This window comes from Streptopelia decaocto (assembly GCF_964273445.1).
Source record: "Streptopelia decaocto genome assembly, chromosome: 1".
Taxonomy (NCBI): Eukaryota; Metazoa; Chordata; class Aves; order Columbiformes; family Columbidae; genus Streptopelia; species Streptopelia decaocto.
This window is the reverse complement of record NC_138663.1, coordinates 92,668,478-92,693,353: the sequence shown is the minus strand read 5'-3', so window position 1 is coordinate 92,693,353 and position 24,876 is coordinate 92,668,478. Positions and strand designations below refer to the sequence as shown.

At 39.4% G+C, this 24,876-nt stretch overlaps 1 protein-coding gene across 17 annotated transcripts in view; it reads right to left on the bottom strand.

Annotated features, from left to right (window-relative positions):
• The window catches only part of INPP4A (inositol polyphosphate-4-phosphatase type I A), a 125,799-nt gene that overhangs the window by 89,293 nt on the left and 11,630 nt on the right, over positions 1-24,876 (bottom strand). For 6 of the 17 annotated variants that reach the window (XM_082073199.1, XM_082073188.1, XM_082073192.1 and 3 more), the window contains exon 1: positions 219-726. The exons of 1 other annotated variant lie outside the window; for it this stretch is intronic. The gene's annotated coding sequence lies outside the window, so the exon portion shown is untranslated. Of the gene's footprint in view, positions 1-218; positions 728-24,876 lie in introns of those variants that run through there. 10 more of the 17 variants (XM_082073191.1, XM_082073196.1, XM_082073197.1 and 7 more) reach the window with 5 other exon arrangements.

Here is a 24,876-nt window from a genome sequence, read left to right as displayed (position 1 = left end):
GAATGAGAATTAGAGTTGTTTTGCTTCCTAGGACATGCACTGCCCATTAACCATATGATTCTCCATATGGCACTGCAAACAGTCGAGACAAAGCTTTGCAGTAACGCGGCTCCAACGATCAGCATTCTCTGAGAATAAGCAGCAGAACGAGACTCAGCCTTCACAAGCTCTAAATTCCCTTTTCATATCTTTCTCTAGTAAATAACAGGCATTCTTACCTTCAGAAGATAATAACAGTGCTCAGTAGAGCCGCCCCGGTTTCATCTGTGTTCGCAAAAAAATATCTTGGCGCAACTGCCTGCTGCAGCAGGTAATCGATAACACAACCTGCTTCTTCTGTTGCCAGAGCCACTCCATCGGAAGGCTGTCAGTGTGACTCATGCCAGTGACTCACAGCAGATGCAGAGCTGCAGGAGGAGTTTAAGTTTCAGGGCTTCCTCTCGCTCTCTGCCTCCTGCTCAGTGTCGCACAGGCAAGAACACGCTCGCCGCCCCTGTGTCTGTGTGTGTCTGCAGGCTGACCCAGCTTTTTATTTCAGCAGCAAGTTTTATTTCATCCTCCACATATTCTTCTATGTTTTGTTGGTTTATTTAGAAGTCAGGTTTTCCTTTTTTGTCCCCCCCCTTTTTCATTTAATCCCCCCAGGATAGCAATTCTAGTCCTTTCTTCACTGTAGATATTTTTATCCTGAATGCAAAAGCTTGCTCTGCAAGCCAGGTCAATACTGTGGTATGCCAGGTGGTGTGCTACTATGGCATATCTGTGGGCTTACACCTCCCATCAACACTAGGGGAAGAACTCAAATACCCTAAGAAAGACTCTGAAACAAAAGTATTGAGTTAGGGCAATATCTGTTTATTCATCACAAGTTTATAGCAAAGTACCTGTGATTTCATCAAGTGCTCTGGGGAGGATAAATTTTGTCTCAAATGCAGTGAGATAAAAGAACTGTAGGAAGGACTATGGCACGTCTGTAAGCAGAAATCCTTTGTGCCTGACACCAGTTTAGCATGGAGAAGTGCCTATAGGAAAAGAGCATACCTGCATTACAGACAGAGGCAGTGGGGTTAGGGTTGAATTCTGGCAGCCTCTCCCAGAGCCATCCGTCTCAGCAGGCACTGATTGCCACAGTCGAAGAGGAAATTCGATCACCTATTTATTTCCCAGGCCTCCCAGACTCTTCACCGCATACAACTGAGGGCATGTATCATGAAGCCAACGTTAGCCACTTGATGCTAGAGAGCGCTGATCTGCAATGCTGTACTGATTATTCTTTATTTCTGAAAGGGTACACGATACACTAAGCAGTTTCAGGGTTGAGCAAATCGAGCCTTCAAAAGAGACAGATGAAGCCCTCTACTACTGAGCCAGCAGGTCAGCCACATGGTAACAAATGATGGTGGGATTAATCAAGAGAGTATCATCAAAAGAAGCTGCTGGCTCAAGGAACAATGCCGTTAAAATGTGTAGACCTGCTTAACAGCCATTCATGTAAACATCCCAGATAGTCTGGGAAAAGGCACTTGGTTTATGTCAAATCATTTACAGCAGAACATCTTTCCTCATACTTAACAAACGTCCAGCTGGCTATTGCCCAGATAAACAGACTTGTGCGGAGCCTTCTCACGGAAAAGCTAGTATCAAAGCATGACTTTCATAGTTCTGTGGTTTTTGTCTTTTTAAAGAATTAAGTCTTTTGCAAAGCCCAGTCAAATTAAAGGTAAGCCCACCCATCCAATCCATACATGTACGCAGCACTGTTCAGTACTGTATCTGGCTGCTAGTAAAGCTGCAGAATGAACTTTGTCCTCTTGATGGCAAATGTTTACTCTCTCCATGTATCTCAAAGCAGCCAAGAACATTGGCTTGGTAGGGATCAAGAGATGAGAAGGAATCAAGCTGAGCAAAACAATCCGTGAAGCATGGTCATGGAGATAACATAAACAAGGGGGATAAAGAGTAGCTGGTGTCTATGAAAACACACTGACCTACACTCCTTCCCCTAAAACCACTAGTATTCCATCTATCACTTGGAAAATCTTCTGTCAAATCCCATCATTTCCTCCAATTTGCTAATGACAGTGAATCTTTGCTCCTGCCAAGCTTCCAAGGCTTTATTTTCATGTCTTAAATGGCTAGATAGGCAAAAGAATGTTAAAATTCACAGCACGCTCAGGAAAAAAAAAATAAGAACAAAAACAGAAACAAAAAAAAAGCCAAAGCAAGACCCCATAGACTTTAAACAGCAAAACCAACAGCAAGGCCACGGTCCAAATGGTATCTATGATATAAAGACAGAAGACAACAAAACTGGAAGGTACTTCAAATGTCTGGGGTTTTGGAGTTCTTTGGGGTAGTGGTGGTATTTTTTGTTTGTCTGGTTTTAAATGTATGGCACACAATTATAGACATCTACATTCAATTTTGTGCAGCTGTCCACCTAAAAGCATAGATTTGGATCAAAGATGACTCAAAGAAAAGAGCTGCTACAGGCCTCAAAGAGATAAAACACACCAAGAGTCAGCATGCACTGTCTAAAATGCACATACATGCCTCAGTTGCAAACAACCTCATCTACAAATCAAAAGTGATCTAGCTGCTGTAGGCAGCAGTTCAGTGTTGCCTCATTTATTAGTATCCTTAGCTGGACTTTCTTTAGTAGAGAAGGTTTGGATCCTGGATCTAAAAGTGGGAAAACCTGAAGCTTCTTACCCCAGAGAGGTAAAAGCCCAAAACTTAGTACCGATGTGGATAAATTTGAACAAGAATTTACTACAGTCTGATAAACTAAACTCTGATGCAAGAGATTTTACATTAAAAGGCAGTGTAGACCTTTATGTACTTTTAAAAGACTAGAGATAATAGTTTTTTCCTTTTTCTCCATTAGGAAACAAGCCAGTAAAGGCTTACCTGTTCAACATGGTACCCTGGAACATGGTAGACTAAATCCCCCCATCTCTGGGAATTTGTTTGGAATATTTTTTTTTTTAAATCATCATTATGCCAATGATGATGGAAATGGTTTCCTACAGACTCTTCCCAGATGTCAGGTCCCATATTAACCTGCTTTCTCATGAATGCTCAGTCTACAGTCAGATTGTCCTTACATAGAACACCACCTTCTACTCCTGTTCTTGAGCCTTTTTTCTGCTTAGCTATACTGTCCCAGGAAAATACACAAACAAACAAACAAAGCAACCAACCACAACACACATTTGTTTTCTTCAAGGACAGAGAGATAAACAAAAGCAGACTGAGGACCACCAACAGTACCCACAGTGACACCTCCCCTCCTTCTTCCCCCCTCACCCTCCCGGTCTTCCAGTCATCTTCCATCAACTGCATATTCTGTTGCAGCCTAACATTTTGTAGTCTTCTTTTCCTGAGCAGAGCACGTTTTCTGTACAGGCGCAGACTGCCTTTATCATTGTTATGGGCATTACAGTTCTTTCCAAAGGCTCTCACCAGTGAGCAGCCACACAGGGAAGTGAGCACTATGCGCACACAGGGTACCAGAGACCCACTGCAGAAGGAGCACTTATTTTGAAAAGACATACAAGCAAAAAGTTGAGAAGGGAAATATTTTTGCATTGTCTTAGAAAGCACAGCTAACTGACTTGACCATTGCTGCTCCACATGTCCACAACAAGGCCAAATGCAGAAACTAGATTTCAGTGTCTTGCTCACTAGGCCATCAGACTTCTCTTTCAGTGCATCTCAGTAGCAGGTCCATTTCTTCCAGCTAATCACCTTTTGTGAGTATTTTGACATGCTAAGACAAAAACACTGTTTGCTTCTCAGGAAAATTAAAACTGCTGCTGGGAAAAGCATCAGCACCAGAACCTTTAACCTGTGCAGACAATGAAAAGGAAGCCACATATTAAAATAGAGCTTTAGCAATTGAGTATGGGAGGAGGGTGCACTTATTAATCACATTTATCTCAAGGCTTCTGAAGATAAATAACAGGACACACTACAGTGCTTGAATTTTTTACCATCACTACATCATCCACCAACGTCCCACTAGTGTATTGCACTTATCTCTACAAAAGCAGTTAGCAAAGCAATCCGCAAGATACTGTGGGAAACATTTCCTCCACACCACACAAACACATCTCTTCACTGAGATCACCTCCTCAAGCTACTGCTATAGCTATGACCCAAGGAAAATATATATTTTTATTTCTCTCATAACAATCCAAAGCTACATTTGCTGCACTGGAAAGAGACTAAAAAAGTGACAAGCTGCCTGTAGTATACTGCACGCAGATCTCAGAGGGAAGTACTTCTGCACATCTAGTGAAAATGCACAAGACCACCTAAATTGCCATTTCCTCTTTATGGTCTGTTCTCAGCAATTGAAACAAGAGACTCCCAGAGACTAAGATCAGAGAAATCAGCCAAAACAATATAAGAAAAATATATCTCATAGCAACACAGATGTACTGACCAGATGAGAGACTAGTTTACAGACACTGCTGTGACTCCTGCGCATACAGACATCCAGCCATTTGCTGTATGCGAAGGTTTGCTTGGATAAGAAGGACTCCCCAGATTGCACTTGATGTCAGCATAGTGTCAGCTGATCTTTTGGCAGCTAGCCTGCTCGTATCTATCCACTTCTGTTCCCTTTATAATGCCCACATCTGTCTGTGTTTTGCATTTACAGAAAAGGTCGGCAAGACCCTAATGATACATTAAACCTGATAATCAAGTGATGCACCATTTGCAATTACTGTGTGCCTGATCTCATTCCTCTTATATTCAGAGCTCGGCTTTTTCCTAAAAAACTATATCCAGTGCAAGTGTGGAAGCATCTGTAGTCTCAAATCTTATGTACATGCTGTAGAGATCACTTTGAATAACAGAGAAGGCATGTCAGAAAACACCTGGTCTCTTCAGGCTTCCAAGAATATTGAAATTTGTTCTGTCAACACAGACATGACTTGCTGATTCCAAACAATCTTTATTTTTCTCTACAATGCACAACTACCTTTCTGTTTCAAAACAGCATGCCCCATTTTCTGCACTCATACAATAATTTCAATTGAATATTGATATGTGAATCCCAACAAAAGAGACACCCAAACCCAGGCGTAAACTCGTTTTTAAGCAAACATATGACACTGCATGACATAAACATAATGATTCCTTGCATTGTCCAACAAAATGCTGTACTCTGGTAGGATTGCCTACATCCACTCATTTTGCTCATTCAATACACTCTATACATGTTCTGAGTGAAGTTTTTCCTGTGGTCTTTCACAACGGACTTGCAGATGTCACGCTGGTCTTCGTGACCTATGACTGGTAGGTTCTTTAAATGCGTCAGAAAGAACAATTGTCCATGCTGGAGAAAGTCCATGCAAAGACTTATTGTTTTCTCAGTACCATCTGCTGCTCTGTGTAAACTAAATCAAAAACCAGTAAAACTGAATGTAAAGCTGGACAATTTTGGTGACTATTACACAACATTTCTTGTCAAATTTACTCCTCCTCATCTGCACAACGGATTTCTAATGCTTTGTCTTGTCTTTTCAACTCATCTGTACTCTTGGCAAGTTAACCAGTTCCTATCTTTGGAAAGGAAATAATCTTCTGATATGTTCCTCACTAGTAAGGTCAAGAAAAGGAGCTTCCTACCTCTCAGAATTCTTTATTTTTTCAAAATAAATTACGTAACAATCCAACCAGAAAGAGTTATCTGCAAGCTCATGAATTTTAAGTCACTACATGTAAACCCAACCTTTATTTGTAGTGTGCTGTAAATCATTCCCTGGATTAATGCCACCAAACATCAACAGAACCATTTAAAGATAAAGGTGCTGTACACATTGGATTGTGTATCAGAATCCAGACCAGTGGGAGATCAAGGTGGAAAAGCTTATTAACAGTGTTGATAATGGAAACATTTCTTTCCTTTTTAATCTAAATTTTGACATTCAGAACTTAATTGACTTCAGATCATTTGGGATTTTCCTACAATTAGGCCACGGAAAAAGCTCACATAAAGCACCTCAGTGTCTTTAATATGGTTTCAAAAAAATCTTAATGTCAAAGGCTAGATGTCTTATTCTAATAATAGCCAACTACAAACCAGCAAACCTACAGAGATAATAAAAGAACGCAAAAAAAACAAGAAATAATAATAGGTTCAGAATCTCCTTATTAAATAAAGCATTTTCTTTTGGTTCGGGGACATAAAAACACATACTGCCCCAAACAGATACCTGTTTTCTACATTATTTTCACTTCCTAGCACTGTAAGAGGTCTCATTGTCTTGGGGATGTCTTCAGGACTAAAGGGAGACCAGAGATTACAGATGTTTGCATCATGTTGTGTTTCAGGAAAAGACTTTGAGTCCTTGAATTTGAAGGGAATTAGAATGGGCAGATAATAATTGAAGACATTGCATCATTTGTTTGCCATGTTTAATGCATTATTAGAGTCTCATCGACCTTCTCTAACAATGTTTGTATGTCTGTATTAAGGAAGCATGATTAGTATTAAGGAATTATGATTAAAAGGAAAACATTATTAATAGTGCTTCTTAAAGGTAACTTCTTGACATCTATATCATGATTATACAAAGCTTTCATCTGTTCAGTTTCCCATCAAATGTATGGGCATACATTCATTCAGTTGTTGAACAGACCCATCTAAGTCACCAAACAATTCCAGCTATGCAGAAAAGTGATGTATATAGCTCCACATACAACTTCTTGTTTATAGTTCAGTTCCACCAGCCTAAACTGGTAAGATTACTGGCATCATCCTTTTATGTTATAACAACAGTAAAACATGTATTTTCTATCACCCTGCCCCTCCTCTCACTCTGACTCCTAGTTCCACCTTCTTCTGTCTGTGATGTACTTAGCTGTCTGGAATTGATAGCTACTCCTGCACTTGCCTGATGAGGCTCACAGTGGTCCCAGGCCACTGGCCATGCTGCCCTGCACAACTGGGTGCTGTAGCTACCCTTCCCAGCCCCACCTGGGCCACACACCCAGGGTTTGCCTGACATGGAGGTCAGTTTGGTAAAAAGCACAGGTCTGTTGGCACACATTTTGCACCTGAGACAGTCAGGACAAAGAAAAGGCGCGCACCTGGAGATCCAGGAAATAGCAGGATATGTTATCCTCACTACCTATCTCCAGATCACCTCACAGGTTTTAACACAAAACAGAGGAAGGTAAGGCTTCCCTCCCCCCAGCTTGGCAGTTTGGGTTTTTTTGGGATTGGAGGACTGCACGGTTGTGTCTTGGTTTGGTTGTTTTTGTTTTGTTAGGGGTTTTGTTTTTTTTGTGTTTTGTTTTGTTTTTCAAATGGAAGAATGAAGCAGAGTCTGAGGTGCAGCGGCATAAGTTTCTAGGGACCACCTCTCTTAGCTTGTAATGATTTTATTCATTACTTGCCTGACATTACCCAAAGAGTCTTGGGAACTGAATCTTAAAACTCCAATTAGTGCACTAAATATTGGACAAGCTTTCTTTGAAGGCATTACTAAGTCATTTCAGGATAATGCTTAGTTTTAGAAGGAAGATATCCATTTATCCCCATCCAAATCTTGTGAGTCCATTCTAATCAACGTAGGACTGTTTAAATAAGTATTTAATAAACGGCAGCCACATTCCTAGACAGGTGTGCTCCAAAATACACTCACTTTTGCAAGCTGAGGATTTTGAACACTCATGAAATCATTTTAGAGATAAATAAGACATACTGAAAAGAGCTTGATATAAATACAAAATCACCAATACAAGCATAAGTTAGCAAGAAACAAAGACAGGTAGTGTAAAAATACTTCATCAACTGCTGTAGTCCAAAATAGCTTAATTTTCTGTTAATTTCTCTTGGGAAAAACAATTCTAATAACCATTCATGAAAGGGCTCCTGAAATAGATTACAGTATATTCATCTTCACTGATTATATCAAAATTGAACAGAGACACCAAGCTGAGCAAAGAAGACAGAGCCTTTATTTGTATCAGTTCCTTCAACACAATCTAAGTAAGAAATCCTCTCTCTAATACAAAGATCAGCCATTTATAGCTTCAGAACCATACATTGTGCTTGAGAACCCCTGAACTATCTCCAGTTGATAACCACTGCACAGTGCTGGTTCAGTGAGGACATCACAAGTAAGGGCAAATACCAGCACAGAGCTGCAACTGCCTTGAGCAAGGCACAGCAGAGTATGGAAACTACATGATCCACACCCATAACTATGGAAGGAATCTTAAAATACACAGGCTGTAATTCAGTGTAACAGCTGTACTTAAGACAGGAAAGGAAACAGACACATTAAAATTAAAGCAAAACAAGTAAAAACTATCCTCACATTAAATCAGTTTCAGAAGTATGGGTGTCTTTCTTTTCACAGTGGTCTAAAAAAAGGGTAAGATGCAAACAGCACCTGCTAGGCAGTGTTTCTAAATAGCCTGTCTTTTTTAGGAATCATAGAATAGGCTGAAACCACACAAATACTGGCCAAACACTATTTCAAAAGGACTTTATGCTTTGTCAGCTTCATATACCTGAGCTTAAAGTTTATTTTTATAGACTAGAATTTAGATAGCAGCTAATCAGTACAACCCTTTTTTTATACAAAAAGGGTGCACATTTCTTCTACCCACACTTTCCCCCCCACACTTCTTCCTCCCAAAAAATAATTGATTTCAAGTTCGAAAAATATCATGGAGACTTCCTGAGCCTTTTTACAAATAGTAACAAACTTTGCATGAAATTGGTAGCAATTAAAGTTTATATAAGGGAGTGAAAAGGAAATAATCATTTTTTAACCCATATAAAAGGCTTTCTATACAGGAAAGCAACATATTTTTCAAATCTTACATGTTATCTTTTTGTTTGTTTGTTTTTAAGAGAAGCCTTTTCAGCATTATTACTCTAATGTTGCATGCCTCTATGGGATAAAACCCTATAATTTAGGCACTAAAAAGGGGAAATACATAGTCCGTAGAGTTAAGTTTTTCAATGAAAAATCTCCCATTGGGGGGGGGGAAGGAAAATTTGGAACTTCAAAAATCGCATTAAAGAAACAAATCTATTGATTCTTCCTACAGATGCAGCCTGCTAACCACGAATAAAGGAATATTTAAGAACATAAATTACAGAGTTGTGGCTTAAAATTCTGTAACGCTTCTGATCTTTTTAGTACCTTCAAAATGACTACAATTCATGCACACCCTTTATATGTAATGCGGAGGCTGAAAGGACTACATTAACAAGAACATCCAGGAGAGTGAGAAAATGCACTGAATTCTCTACTTTCTCAGAAACAAGACAGGTGGAGTAAAATTCAGAGCACCAAAGCTAAGCAGGAGCTAAGTTGCTGACTTAGGTGTCAGGAATCGCCTCACTGTAGGCACTCAGTTCCCTTGAAAACCACAGAGGGGACGAAATCTGCTGGTGCTAATATTCCCCAATCAGGCCTCGCAACAAATTAAAAAATCCACAGAAGACTTACAGAGATGCTGCAGGAGCTTAAGTGCTAAAGTTAAATCAGGAGACTATCCAGTAAAAGCAGAGCTCAAAATAGAACTTAGATGGGAAGAATTTGGCTGTGAGGTATGAGATGTTTTTAGAAGATGACAGACAGAAACAGAGGAAACGTCAGAGCTAGGGAATCAAGACTCTCAGCAAGGCAAAGACTGATGTTACCATCAAGAGATACAAGTTCCAGTTAATATACCAACCTCAGAGCAGTTCCTAGCATATGGTCTTGAAAAGAGAGAAGTTAATAGCATTGTGGTGGCTTGCTAATGGGACAAACTGGTTTAGAGAACAGGAAATGGAGAAGTGATGGCAAAACTGCACAGCAAGTCATCTTAGGGGAACGTATGGCGGGGCAAGTAAAACAGCGTAGTTAACTGTATGATGGAGAAAGACAAAGACCCCAGGAGGTTGATTGAGGAGAGGAGTGATTCAGGCAGAGATACAGGCACACATTTCTGAGCTGCAAGGATGAGCTGCCTGGCTGACAGAAGCGAACACGAGAAAAAAAGATGCCTGAGGAAGGTGTGACAGTAAAGAGAGAGAGAGGAGACAAAAGGACTTCGGAAGAGGTCATCAGGAAAGCTTCATAAAGGTATTATTTGGCAGGAAGAACAATGTTTGTCAGGTTTCTGGGGGAAAAAAAATACACAACAAATAAAAAACTTTGCTGTACTTAACTGTGCTCACTCACAGCAGTGAGGCCTCTTCCACTGACACAGGTGTCTGAAGAGCCACACAGACCTCTGCAGGTTTCAGCCTGGAAAAAAGGTCTTAATCACATCTTGACCAATGGCATTTTCTGATGTGAAAGTTCGAGTCTGACTGGCAGGAACCCAACTGAGACACTAAATCATAAAACTCTCTTATCAGAGGCTTCAAAAGTCATTGTTCAGTGAACAAACCATTTAGCATAACGCAAAAAATTCTTCCATCCAAGCAAGCACTACTTAACATTAAGTATGTGAGGTCTGCTTAGCCTCTTTAATGCAACAAAGGCAATAGTAATGAATAAAGGGAAAGCAATACCATGCAAATTTCCACTGCCTCTTGAAACGCAGATCAGAAACTCCTGGCCTGCCATGAAGCAATGCTCAAAGGTTTGGCTACTGAAGCTGCAATATAAAACTATGCAAATCCTCCACAATCCCGATCATGCTGTAGCTCAGTTACTCAAAACACATGATACGTTGAGTTTGGATGCTGTTTTGGGCCATCAGTTCCTGAGACTCCTGAGCTTTTGGCTCACAACAGAAATTTTCCTTTATAGTCACTACAGCTTTCTCCAAGTGTCACAACGCTGATTGGCTCTAGGGCCATTTTTCAGAATTGTGTGGCACTGACAGAAAAGCCAACAAGAAGAAAAAGATCAGTAACTCTGGGAAGAATTGCTGGGCAGAGCCTCCACAGGATATTTTGCTGCACAGGCTGCAGGCCTGGAGACATACCACGGCAGGTTTGGACTCTTAATATTGCAGCAGCCACACATCCACAGAAAAATTAAAACCAGTACTTCACAGTTTAAGCCTCCTATGATACTCTAGGAGTTATCAATGGCCTGAAATTTACAACAGAGTTGCCTGAAGCAGTTGCCATTTATTGTCCTCTAAGCCCACACACTGCATTTTGTACTATAAGGAGCTACTAAGTACAGGCTCTTCTTGAGGACATGGATGACAAATACAGGAGGAAGTGATAACTAACAGGACTGCTGCTTTACATGTTGGAAGTTTTGTGGGCTACTCATCCTCCTTTTTCCTCAGAAATCTCTTTTTTTCTCACAGTACAAAGAGCAGCGGAGGAAGGTGGGGAAAAGGTATGTAGATATAGAGCAGTATTACGGTATTTCATTCTCAGCCTGGTTTCTAAAAATTAAAGGTAGCAACAGCTGAAGTAAAAGACAAGTCTGGTTTAGAATCAGCATTGTGGAGAATAAAGCACAAGACAGAGTGAAAAACTGGCTTTTGCTCACATAACACTCATCACAGCCCAATTTATGTACCAAAGCAGATCAGCCCTAGTTTATCAAAATAGCATAAAATTAATCCCAGCAAGATATGAGACATTGGATAGTACCCTTAGCAGTCAATCTGGGAGAGAATCAAGAGCAGCTCTTGCAAAGCAGGATGTCTCTAATCTCTAAACTGCTATCAAGTCCTAGCATGCTCCTACTATCATCTGCAAGCACAAAAATGAGACAGTTCAGAAAATGACTGTTACTACTTCTTCTCTCCCCTCAGTCTCTCAAGCCTGAGAGCTAACAACCCTGATAAGAAAAATAAAGAGAAAAAAAAAAACTAATTTTTCAGATAACTAATTAAACTGGTAGGTTTTATTTTAGACAGAGTTTACACAGTTAACCATCCAAATAGTCTCCTGGAAAATTTTTATCATGTTGCCAGTTTGAATAAACAAAACTTAATCTATTTTTGCAGCACAGAGACTGACATATGGGTGCTAAAGAACGGGAAGACTTGTACGCTTGTGGCTGACTAAAGGTAATGTTCCACTCATGCACACATGCACCACAATCAAGCACTTACCTTTATTTTTGTGAGCAAACACAAAAGCAGTCAACTAGTTTATTAGTCATTTTTCTCTATTTTGCCAAGTCTGTCTGCTTTGTCACACTTCAAATGATTAAAGCAGAGCTGCCACAAAATCATTCAGAGCTAATTACTTACTTGAAAAATATATGCCTACAGGCAGGTGTAATTTTTAAAAGCAAAAGCAGAAACAGTTTTCTCCTGGCATTCTTTGAAGCAATGCAAAATTTTTGTCGAAGAAGTAACTCGTGTATTTAAAAGAAATCCTTTAATGTATTTCTTGAATAAATTTCGCTTAGAACATGAAGACTACAAATTTTGAACTCCTTTAGATTAAGGTCAGCAAATAAAGTGAATACATTAAAATGACAGTACAGAGGCACAGACCCATCTTCTGCACAGGTTCATATTCATCCACACCTGGCTTAATGCTACACTGGAAGACAGAAGATCAAACCAAGGAAAGGTATGTTTGCAAAGAAAATTAAGGAAGAAAAACACCTTAGGATGAAACTACTGGGAAAAGCATTACATTGACAAGATATACAATGTCATTGTGTTGTCCCAAGGCTGGGGCAGGGTCATAAATTTTAAAGCACCTGTGGACAGACCTATCTAGACCTATATAGTGTATCAGGAATTATAAACTGTGTGGTATTCGTCGTTTTCCATAAACACCCAATTGCTAACATTGTAAGACTAGGCAAAAGTCTCGGGTCTGACTTCTAAAATCAAGTAAACATCACTTCAAATCTCTGCTCTTTCATGATTTAGCAAAGCGAAGTTTGAAGACATGGACCACAAAAGTTCAAGTGCTGGAAATCAATTAGAAGGACCTCCACCTTGGGATTATTTAAAACCTCATCAATGTTTAAATCTAGCTTAAATAGTGAGTTTTAACAAGTGGCAGCAGGGCAGCTGCACCCAAACCAGCTTCCAGTTGACTGGACTGGAATGCTGAAGAAATATTTAGCCCAGGTTCAGTACCAGAAAGGAAAATCCATGTTGCCACAAAACACAACCAAATATTCTGTTCCTTTTAAAAGGAAGGGAGAAGAAGTGCAGAAGAGCAGACACAGAGTAGCTGCCACAGGTAGCTGCTAGCTACCCTTCAAGAACTGATAGGAGACTGAGGAAATCTGCAGCCACAACGTTTCAGCCATTGGACCAGAAGAACCAGCAAGCCCACTGAAAGACCGTAAGTCCTACTTGTCTGTTGTGAATCCCTTCAACAGAGCCATGATGCCTGAAACAAGCTTGCATCTTGAGGCAGGAGAAAGTGAAGAATTCCTAACACTGCAGCTCGCTTTCCTATGAAAATGCAAGTGATAATTTAAACAAGCACATAAAGACTCATTCCTGCAGTATGTCAGACTAGGGCCTAATCGCATAAATATGTCCTCTTTTTAAAAAATCCAGCAACCAAATGAAAATAAGGCTTAGTTCAGTGCAGTAACAGTCATACTAACCTGTGTATGGTGCAGAGTAAATTGCAGCTTGTTCTTCCTAAAATACGCAATGCATTTTAAAAGACTAGTAAGAATAAGGTACTGATCAAGAATAGCAAATGTCAAAGATCAGATACAACTAGTACCTTCTATCCAACACAAATATTATTCTATAAAAACAACACTTTTAAAACAGTTAGGATTTTTTTTTAAAAAAAAAGATCATTGGTTAGGATCAAAATAGTATAACACAATCTTAGACACATGAAAAGCGCTGACGAAAAAGACAGAAATGCCATTCTTTGGCTCTGACCTGCCTGTCACAATCAGATACTCCGCATTTATGGCTATAAAGATAAAAGCTCAGGATCAAAGTACTGAAGTTTAACAAGTTATAACATATCAGCTGAACCAGAGCAAACACAAAGCAAAGTTACTTTACCTCACTCCACTGTGAACTACATAGGTAAATAACCCTACATATGCAGCAAGCTAGGAATATGCCTGTGTAAGATTACTAATACATGCTGGCCTGTTAAACATCAATAATGGGGTAAGGAGTCAGGTGCTGAAGTCAGCAACCTGAATAGACAAAATCAGGCCAAATACATCTTGGACAAGGTAGATTGTTTGCAGGTTGAGGGTTGCTGCAGCCATGAAGAACGCCCTTTGACGTATCAGACCAGCCCTGCAAGAGACAGTTGCATGGTGAATGTGAGTATAACAGTAACACATGCAAGAAGTCAGGAGATAGGTCAGTCAAGAATAAAAATCAAGACCTACTACTCAGAGTTTTTCTTATGAAAATTATGGTTGTTGTTCACTTCCACTAATCCACTACTAACACTATGCTCAGAAAGTCATCAAGATGGCAGCTGCATAAATAAGGTAGAAATTTTCCCAACTAACAGTTCTGCAGACATAGCAGTGATTCTTTAGGCTTCTCAAGCAGTTACATTTAGTACATTTCCTAGGACAAATCCCCATGCTAACAATTAGTAGATACTGTAATAAATTAAGCACAGCACTCACTCTGATTTTTAACATTATTTTAGCCAGTCTATACTGAACATCACCCTAAATTTTCTGTACGTCATAAGTTCTAGTGCTGTATTTTTGGCTCTTAGCAATGAACTTTTGCTTTTTCCTTTCCACAACCACAGAAAAAGTGAGGTGGCTCCCTTCGTAACAGCAGTGTATTTCTCATAGAAAAATAGCACCAATGTGAGATTTCCCCTACAAAGACACAAGCATCTGCCAGGCATTGCTACATAACAGGGTGCTCTCTACTCAACTGCTCCTGCCCTCTGTCTTTATAGCCATACATCCACAAGCAAAGCCACCTCCCTTCCTCACTCTAGCAACTCCTTCCCATTTGTTTCTGAAAAATGATCAATGACAAACTGGTTTTCCCTATGGTTACAGGTGATTTCTTTAACAGAAATTATTTAAAACACTGACTCCAGTCAGATAACTCCTTATTCTGCAAGTAACTTCACCAGTGTCAGTAAAACACAGCACAAGAAAAGCACCAATACTTGACTTTGAGCTGTTTTCAGTATGTAGGATTGGGTGACACACAATAAGAATTCAGTTTCCCAAGGTGGGAGTTTTGTGCCTATGGACCTCTGAGCACAGCTGCCAAATGGAAAGGAGAAATCCAAGACATTATCAATCATGAGTGTCTCAAGTGTCTTGTGCAAATTTGTCCCCTTTAGAAAATGGCTAGGAAGCACAAATCAATTAACTATTCCTAGCTCTGAACTTGGTGCATGTCTGAAATAGTCCATTTAGCAATGAATTAAAAAAAAAAAAAAAAAAAAAAAGGCCAGAGAATCCATAGGGACATCAGGAGGAGAGATTAGCAAAGCCTAACACTCCTGCAATCCACATTTCTGGGGTTTTTTTTGACAGGTTTAAACAAAACTGGAGAACCTCTACTGTAAAATGCAGACTACTTAAGAAACCCCTCTTAGCAAATTTCCTTGTTTCATGCTTAATACAGCAAAACTACTTTAAATATTCTAGTGGTACTAACTAAAAGCATTAGGAAAAGGAAAAGTACTCAGCTTGGCAGACAACTCAGGTTCCTCTATCTGTTGCCTTCAGATAGCAATCCCCAAGTCCCATCTGAAATCCGTTGGTGCTAAAGGTCTAAAGACCTCAGCTTGCCTCTGGCTTGCACCTACTATCCACATAGCCCTTTAGCATAAATAACTCATGCCACCAGTAATTTTTCACCTCCTTGCTACAAGACTTTCTAATATGCCTGCCTGTTGAGGCCCAAGCAAGTTGGTTCAAGCCAGATTGGTGCTGGTTTCACCAGCAGAACCTGCAGAAAAAACAATCTGAGTCAGTCCTTCACTCCCACCCTACTTACAACAGCAGGCTCATGTCCCTCAGAGTGCAGAGGACTGGGCTGAAGCCCAGACAAATACGAGTGCTGTTACAGCCTTTACAAAAACAGTGAGACTGATGCAAACAAGTGCATCCTGTTTCAGCTGGTTTCCAACAGTTACCTAAAAACCTCTCAACTTTGCTCCAACTACGCTTAACTATCAGCCCTGTATTTTGTCTTCCAGTTCATCATTTCTCAGTTCCAAAGGTCTACAAGCAGAAAGGATACATGAGAGCTAAAGCAGGGCTTTTCTATTCCCCAAAGAAGCAACATGCAGCTCCCCCAACTCTCATCTGCAAGAGCTAGACCCTTCAGATTTTGTTGATGAACCAGAACATGACGTCATTTTATTTAAAAGAAATTACTTCTTTCATCCAAAACCAAAGAGCTAAAAGTTCTAGTAGTACTTCTGTTTTCTGTACATTGCTTGTTATCTTTCCTCATGTTTGAAATAAGACAAGCAAACTGCTTGGGATTTACACTCTGGGAGGGAAGGAAAGCTCAGGTAAATATTACTTTCAGAGGTCCACTAGAAGATTTTTTGCATTTATGCACCCTGTAAGAGAGAAATACTCATTTTTTTAATAAATGTGAAATACATGTCCTCTGTTCACATGATTAATTACAATTATTTCCCTCCTCTTCAGTCTGTTTCTTTTGAAGTTCTACCATTGCAGGAGCAGTTATTAAAAAGCAAGATCATCCAGATGAGAAATTCAGGTAAAAGGCAAATCCTGCAACAAAACACAGTACTAAAAAAAAAAAAAAAAAACAAACCAGCAAAGTGGGTACAAAGTAGTATGACAACTTTTCATCATTAATAGCTATGGAGATCTAAACACACGCTCCAAGGGCCAGATGTTCACTATATATTTTTGTTAGATTGCATGGTTTCAGAGGCAGAAATGTAAGGCTACAGGACTGTGACTTAACAGAAGAAGGTGGCCTTCTCTTGTAGAAGAGACAACATCTGCCTCCACATAGAATTACTGTGAGTGTCAATCATGAGACTTTCAGGTTTAATTGCTTATAACAACCACAAGCAGTACAAACCACAGTGGGAAGCTGGTTAATGAACTTGCAGCATACCTAACAATTGCTATCAAGAGAAAATTATGACTGTTTGAAATAACAGCGCTCCTTCCTTCCTGCATTATTTCCATTTTCTCCTGCTACAAAAATTTACAGATGCTTATTTCATCTCCAGTCTCTAAGATTTTCATAGAACTAAAGGTTTGATCCAACACCCAGTGATGTCAGAGAAAGAGACAAATCAGACCATAAAGAGAGGAAAATATCCAGGTCATAAAAGGTCTGTTCTGACCAATTTAGTGTCTGGCTTTAGCAGTTTTTAATAACACCAAGGAGAGCCTAGAACAAGAACTCCCTGAGCTGGAGACTTGACAGGTATCAAGCAAAGACAAGGAGGGGATTTGCGCAGGCTTCATTCTCTGCGTACTTATCATCGTGAACTCCATTCACGCACTGTGACCAATTTCTGCTCCTGCAACAAAACAGAACTTGAAATTCTTTTTTTTTTAAAAAAGGAAAACATTACATCTCTTCATCCTATCTTCTGTTACCTACAAAAGTTTCTATTTTGTTGTCCATACTAACCTGAATAAGTGCCCTATACAGCCATAAATCCAAATGTAGGAGTTTGTATGTATATGTAACTTACATACATATGTAAGTTTGCATATTTGTAAATGTTTCTCACCCATGGATGTATATACAAACACCTATTCCTGAGCAGAAGACCATCTAGAGATTTCTCATTTATTTGCTCTCTCCATGCCCATAGCAAAAAATAATAAATCTAGGTTCCCAGAACTTTATCTTAAAAAATCTATCATTATTAAGTCAAGTACAAAGAGGAAAGCAGCCAACAGGTCAAAAGAAAAAAACACATAATATTTTGATTGGCTTTTTCATTGTTTTTGGAGAACTCCTGAATAACACACTGTGCATAGTTTAACTGAAATTAAAAGCCACTTTCAAGTGTAGCAACAATTCTGTCCAGCTAATAAATTATCATAATAATTTACTGTCATGAGTTGTCTCGGTTTTTATACCTTGTTTTCCCTGAGCGAGAAGAAAGCACTTATTTTAATTTTTCAAGCAATAAGAAAATTTTCTGTCTTAAAGCCTACATTCACATTGCATGGCAAATATCTTTTTCCAAAGCAAGATCATTACTGGGCACACTGTAACAATCAGCAACTGCCATATGTATCATATCCCTCTGTAAAACCAAACTTAGGTTCAAAACACACCTATCAAATCCAGGATCCTAGCCTCAATCAACTGTCCAAAAAGAGACAGCTAACTCAAAAAGCACCCAGCATAACAACCTAAGAAACCCACAGTCCACAGGCAGCACAAGTTCATATGCTTGTGCTGCAGATGTTAAGAACCAGAACTAAGGGAAATGCTGAACACTCAGTCCAGTACCACAGCGCTTTCGAGATGAGGCTGACGAGTCTCCTCTTGCACTGTAGAAGGTCTAAGACTGGGTTCTGTCCACCCACCTCTGCCATCAGGGAACACTTTGAACAAAACCAGAGGTAGTAAAGGAGAGGAAAGCCTGTAGATTCTAACACAGGGCGTGATTCGTACTGAAAAATCATCACCGCAAAACCCAAAGAACTACTATGATGTTTGTGTTTATACTTTTTCTTGGACTTTCCCATCAACAGCCACACAGAGCCCTTTATGTCGCCCTCCTAGGAGCCATGTCACATTTTTTCCTCCATGATGCAAGAAGCCATAAATAGATGTGGGAATCCAAAAATATTAAATGAGTTTTGTGGGATTTGTTTTCTTTACTTAAAAAGGGAAGAAGGATGAAAGAAACTAGAAAAATAAAATTATACAGTGCAACACATTTAATTACATTTAGAATTGCCGGGGAAAAAAAAAGAGAATGACTTGAACAAATTTAGCATCTGAAACAAAGTCTGGAGTTTTATAGCACACCATAATAAAAACACACAAAAACACAGAACTGTCCCAAAGCCAGAGTACAGGATGTCTGTTTACTTTATGTAGACCTCATCAATGCACACAATAAACATTGCTATCTATTAACTAGACATAAGAATATAGTTTTTCCCTTCTATCTGACCTACAGTCACATGGAAAAAAAAATAAGGAATTTCACTAGCTTGCAAATGTTGTGCTTGGTCTGAAATGGTTTGCTTTTCCTCCATCAGGAAAATATCCCAAACTCAAATCTTGCTAAAATGTATGTTTATATAATCTCCAGAAACCTACTGTTTTTCTTGAATATTTTGATTATCACTAACTATAGTCGAAGAGAATGTGAAAGCACAATCTGAAAAACAAAGATCCACGAAATTTCTAAAAATCTCTGTGAAAATGGTAACTTAAATCATTACATCTCTCCAGGCAAATATTTTCTTCACAAAAGAGAAATAAGCATCCTGCCATATTTACTGTTGGTTTGTTTGTTTTATAAACTTGAGCAGTGAAAATAAAAATTACAAAGCTTCCTACATCTGCTTTGTGAAGAAAGCACCAGAGAGAAAGAATCCTTCCATCTTGAGATCACTGATTATTTCTACTGTCCAAGACATTATACTTTGATTTAACAGTTTTTACTAAACAGATGATTTTTACTACTGCAACACAGGCAAAATAATATTGAACTTTAATTTATTTGAGGTATGTTAGAAAACAGAACTGATAACACCCATATCGCCAGTTATATTTCAAGCTTTGCTGTAATTTTAATTGAGATAGCATTTTTCTCCAAAATCTGGAGCGCACAGTTGCTAAAGAACCTATAAAGTGTACATCACATGTATCACTGAAACTTTGATTCAACTAAATATTGATATTTCATTGATATTGATCTTGAAACTTTGGCATACAAATGTAAAATTCTGTTTCTAAAAACTAGACTATTAGCTATCAGAAGAGTAAAACATTAAACAAAAATCCTAGAAAACATATGCCTGCACATATAAAAGCGATCAGTATTCAAAGTTTCCAGGCAAAATGCAAGGTGAAAAATAAGTGATGCATCATTGCCACTGAAAGTAAAGCCTATCATATCTTTTCTCTCACAACTTGAGTACACGTCCAGAAAAAAAAAAAAGTACAGAATTTTTTTCATGCAAATGTTTTCAGGTGGGATTAAACACTGCACAACAATTCACTTTCCTGATTGTTGTTTAGTGAGCAGAAATAAACTGCTTTAAAAGTAGAAGCATTCAATCCAAGTAGAAGACACATGCTTCATGTTTTTCAAACAAAGCTCTTAGTCTGAACAAAGGAAAAGGTTTAATCACTTTGCTCAGTTAAGCCTTAACATTTAAGAAATATTTCTGGACAGGAGGTTTGAAAATGATATTTTTAATGTTTGTATGAAACCAAGGTGATCTAAACAAAGAGGCCTTTTCTCTCTATATGTATCATTTTCATTAAAAGCAGGTTTCCAGTTCAAGACCTGCAGTGTGAAGGAAAATATACTGCTGTTGCTCAAACTTTATACGCTACTTATTTAAGAATCAGTTCCTTTGAACTGTCAGAACACCACCTTTCCACAGTTCAAACCTTCAACCGAAAAAAAAGAGGAGACATTAACAAACACCTTTGGGTTCACAAGCGGAGAGCTGGTTTGCAACAGAGCTGGCAAAAAAGCCTTTTGCAACGGACAGTTCTCTTACACGGCTAATAGCCAGCCTAAAACCAACAAAAACGTCCCCCAAGATACTCATTATGGAGATAACACTGCAAATGTGAAAGTCCTTGCAGACAAGCTTTTTTATTTTGGTTTAGTCTCAAACACTTACACTGTGAACTCTGGCTCCAGCCAAGGCTGCCCTGGTCCCTGTTCATGCTGTGAGTGGCAGCAAGGGGCTCTCAGTACCCTGCATCACCTCAATGCACAAGCAGCCCTTCCCTCCTGGTCTCAGCAAAGGAGGGCCAGGGAAGATTAAAGTTCCCAGTACTGACCCTTACAGCTACAACACATGTGCACACACGACCCCATCCCCCCACACTCCCTCCCTACCACACAGGTTCCTTGTCCAGCTGGTGTTAGTGAGTCCCCTACAGTTGTGCAGCTACCAGCTCACCAGGCTGCTGAGCCAAGTCGCATTGCTCAGCTCAGCTTTAGTCCCACAACCCAACAGCTGATGCAACAACAGAAAAACAGCACTTGTATTGAGTTATAACTTGTTTTCAGCAGAGGACATGGCATTCTAGATCCTAGCTACAAATTACTATGTTGAGCAAATTAGGGGAGAAGCATCTCATGCCCAAGAACCTGAAAATGGCTCTACCTAAGCTATACCGTAGTAGTTCCCTTTTTGCCCCGCACTGGCCTATTTGTGTCTATAAGAAGCATCTTCTACAATCAGATCCAAACAACCACTGCTAATGACTCACTGAAGCACCATTACTAATCTGGGATTCATGCCATCATTTTTCAGTCAAGACTGATTAAAGAGATTGGGCAATACTGCAAACATAATTCAGCATCTCTGGCACTGTTTAGAAAACTGTGATCACAGCTTCACATGTATTAAGACTGGTGACCATCTGCAAAATTTCATGCTGATGCATCCAAAGAACATATATCCAGCCAGCCACATGAACTGTGGGTGAAAATGATGGGTGGGAAAAGACGATGGTTAAGATCCAACAGAGTGTGATTAAGCAAATAACACTGTTTTAGAGAGGCTAAAGCTCCAGCATTAAAAATAGACACCTTGTGCAATGCTGTCTCAAGTGTGGCAATCACATTTTATAAAACGATTTTTTTTTATATTAACAACAAAATAAAACCTAAGACCTCTATTAAAAAGATAGACAATTGATTTTGATACATTCACACCTTAAACGAATAATTATTTAAATGTGTTATCAAACTGCAACATGCTTCTCCCCCACACTTGCTCTTTCTTTTTGACTGCCTGAAATGTGTACTCCAACGACAAGAGCAAACGCAAACTGCTTCAAGCATTCTTCTAGCATCAAGAAATTGAAGCAGAGTATAAAGTTAATTAAGACTGCAATATTAAAAGCTGTGGTATCAGCAAAGCAAAGGTGCAGATGGCAGCAGATTTTCTGTGACTCTTTACTAGATAACTTGTCTCCACTTCCATCTGAAAGCCAACATCTAGTGCTATGAATATGGAAATTCAGTTAAAGCCTGAAGGTCGAATTTCTGCCAGCAACAGATTAGAGATTCACACAGATGGAAGAGAGAAACTCCAGCTCTGACAGGTAGGGTCTGCTGCTGCTATGTGGGGCCATGCTTTCATTTGGAGGGTTTGCACACAGTTGTTAGCAAATCCTTTTCAGAGGAAAAGTAGGCCAGTCAGCCTGACAGTGCAAACAAATCACAGGATCACATTTCCAAAGCCTTCCAATGTGTTGCATGTCCCGCTGATCATCCCCCTACACACATTTTCCAGCAAAAAACATCTTCATGGGGACATCACAGACCTCCCACTCCAGTTTCATGTCCCTCCTGTTCTTCAGAGGCGCCACTCCCTTACTACTCACCCTACAAATTTTGATCATCGCGTGTGTCATTTCAAGCATTTCCACACTGGCCATCACTGCCAGAAATATGTCTCCTCTTGGGCCTAAACCCTGCCCTCATTTCCACCCCTGCAAGCAACAAATATTGAACGTTGCAGAGCAATTAAGTATCCAATAAATGCAATGTCAAATGTATGCACCAGTACTAAAACATCACTTTCAAATGTGAATGTGACAGAAGAGGAGGTCTCTAGAAAAGGACCTTTTTGAGCAATTGAAGCACACTGAGCCTGAATGTCAGGTCTGAGCAGCAAATGGCAGAGTTTCTTAGTGTAAAGGGACAAGAGTGGGACATTTCTGAAAGGCAACATGGAAAATGGCTTTAGCTGGGCTGCCACAAGAACAGAAGGGTTATGAACCATTCTGGTATTTTGGTAAATGTAGGCACATGCTATATACACATACACACACAGCTTATTTTTCTCACACAAATCTTCACTAGATGTTATTTAAGAATATTCAAATGAGTGCCCAAAACCATGCAAGAAACAACAAAACAAAATGATCCAGCCATAAAAAGGAAACACATAGCTTTATGTTCCTTTTCAACCTTCACCTACCTCCCCATTACCTTACTCAGAGCGCCTGCTCTCAGACCTGTGCAACATGTCGTTTAGGAGAAACCCAGGTCTACACCCACATTACTTCCAACCACACGTACCACAACAGGAAAGAACAAATATATCCTGTATCATTATATCATCTCATTCATCGCTGCAAACAATAACCTCATACAAATGCAATACTCTATTACAAAGTATCTGCACTAAAAAAAGCAAACAAACAAACACTTTTCCTGCAGTTACCCACCTGCACAATGCCTTTAAACACTATTAACCAAACCCTTCCTCAATACACCCCCACTCACCTAGTAAAGGGGTGTAACAGCTTGTTCAAAAGTCAACACGGAGGCAGTAAACAGGATGGGGAAGGAAGACTTCCATTTGACAGCCCGGGAAGGCTTACACTTCAGGAAGGATGGGAAGCAGCTCTTCAGAGGCAGAAGCTGTTCCTGACTAGAACCAACTCTCACGCTGCCTGGTCTGGAGGAGGATAGAGTTGTTTTTTACTTGTGGGATGTTACCCTCTTTTTTTGGTTCAGTAGGAAACAAAAACCCCATGGTACCTAGAGCTACCTGACAGAAAGGACTACAACCCACCATTTTAGTATGCAACAAAGTTCCAGCTTCAACACACAACAGCCACAAGAGTCTCACCTTAAAAATATCCTAACCAAGTGCCTGGTCAGAAGTAAAAAGCTGTTCATTTGGGTGGAGAGAAAAGAAACTGGTATGCATCTTGGAGCTGATGGAAACAGGAAAGATGAGATCATGACAGCAGATTATCAAGGACAGGATAACAAGCCATTTCCTTGGTGTCAATGGCTTGTTGAACACATGGTCAATTGAGCAACCTTGGTTTTATTTTTAAGTCATCTCTCTTCCTCTCTGGAAATTAACTACATTTGCATATTTCTTTCTTCCCACAGGGTAACCATTAAAGATGTTTTTATATTAGTAATCACTGACACTAAAATCAAAGCATTTGAGACAGATTATTTTAGAATAACCATGCAAAGTGAAACATTTTTTCTATATTCATCAACTGCAATTAATAGTTTTCTTTGATTTAGGTATCTGTAGTAGTCAATGTGTGGGAATCTCATATTTCACTTTCAAGTTTTATTTTTGCCTGTTTTGCTTTAGGACTCTGATTCTGAAAGTACAGCAAATTCATAACCCTTAAAAATTCTACATGGCCTCTATACTGGACCTTCCAACTCACAGTATCTTGAAGGTACCCCTTTCAAGCATTACTTCAGTATTTTGAAAATGTATTGTGCAGAAGGCTGTTTCTCCTTTCATTTTCTTTCTGAGAAATGCAAATGTCCCATTTTCTAGAATTTTGGGTGCTTTCACTTTCTGAGTACTAATTCTGTTATGTCAGTAATACAAAAGTCGTCTCAGAGCTCATAGTTCCCCTTCCTTGTTTTTTGTTTTCAGGTCTTGTTTCTTGCAGTTCCCTAAGCTATCCTCTCATGATCTTTGATCATAATTCTAGAGGGTCTTTCATTATCTCTTTCCCACCAACCCCATCATAAAAACAATGACAGATAAATTATCTTCGCCATAAATTAATGTCAGGGTCTTTTAAAGTTCGTTTGGCTAGAACTCATAGCTTTTCCTAATCCTGTCAAACTATCACAGACACCCAATGCCTCTCAACTGGTGCTCTACAAGTACCCTTTCTGTTCAGGTATATGTCCTGCCACCTTCATGGCTCCACTGTTTCAAATGGTCTCAATTCTAGTCTAATCCTAATCTGCAAACATAACTGCAGCAATGAGCAACAAGAGGCCATTGAAAAACTTCCCATTTCCTCCTACTTATG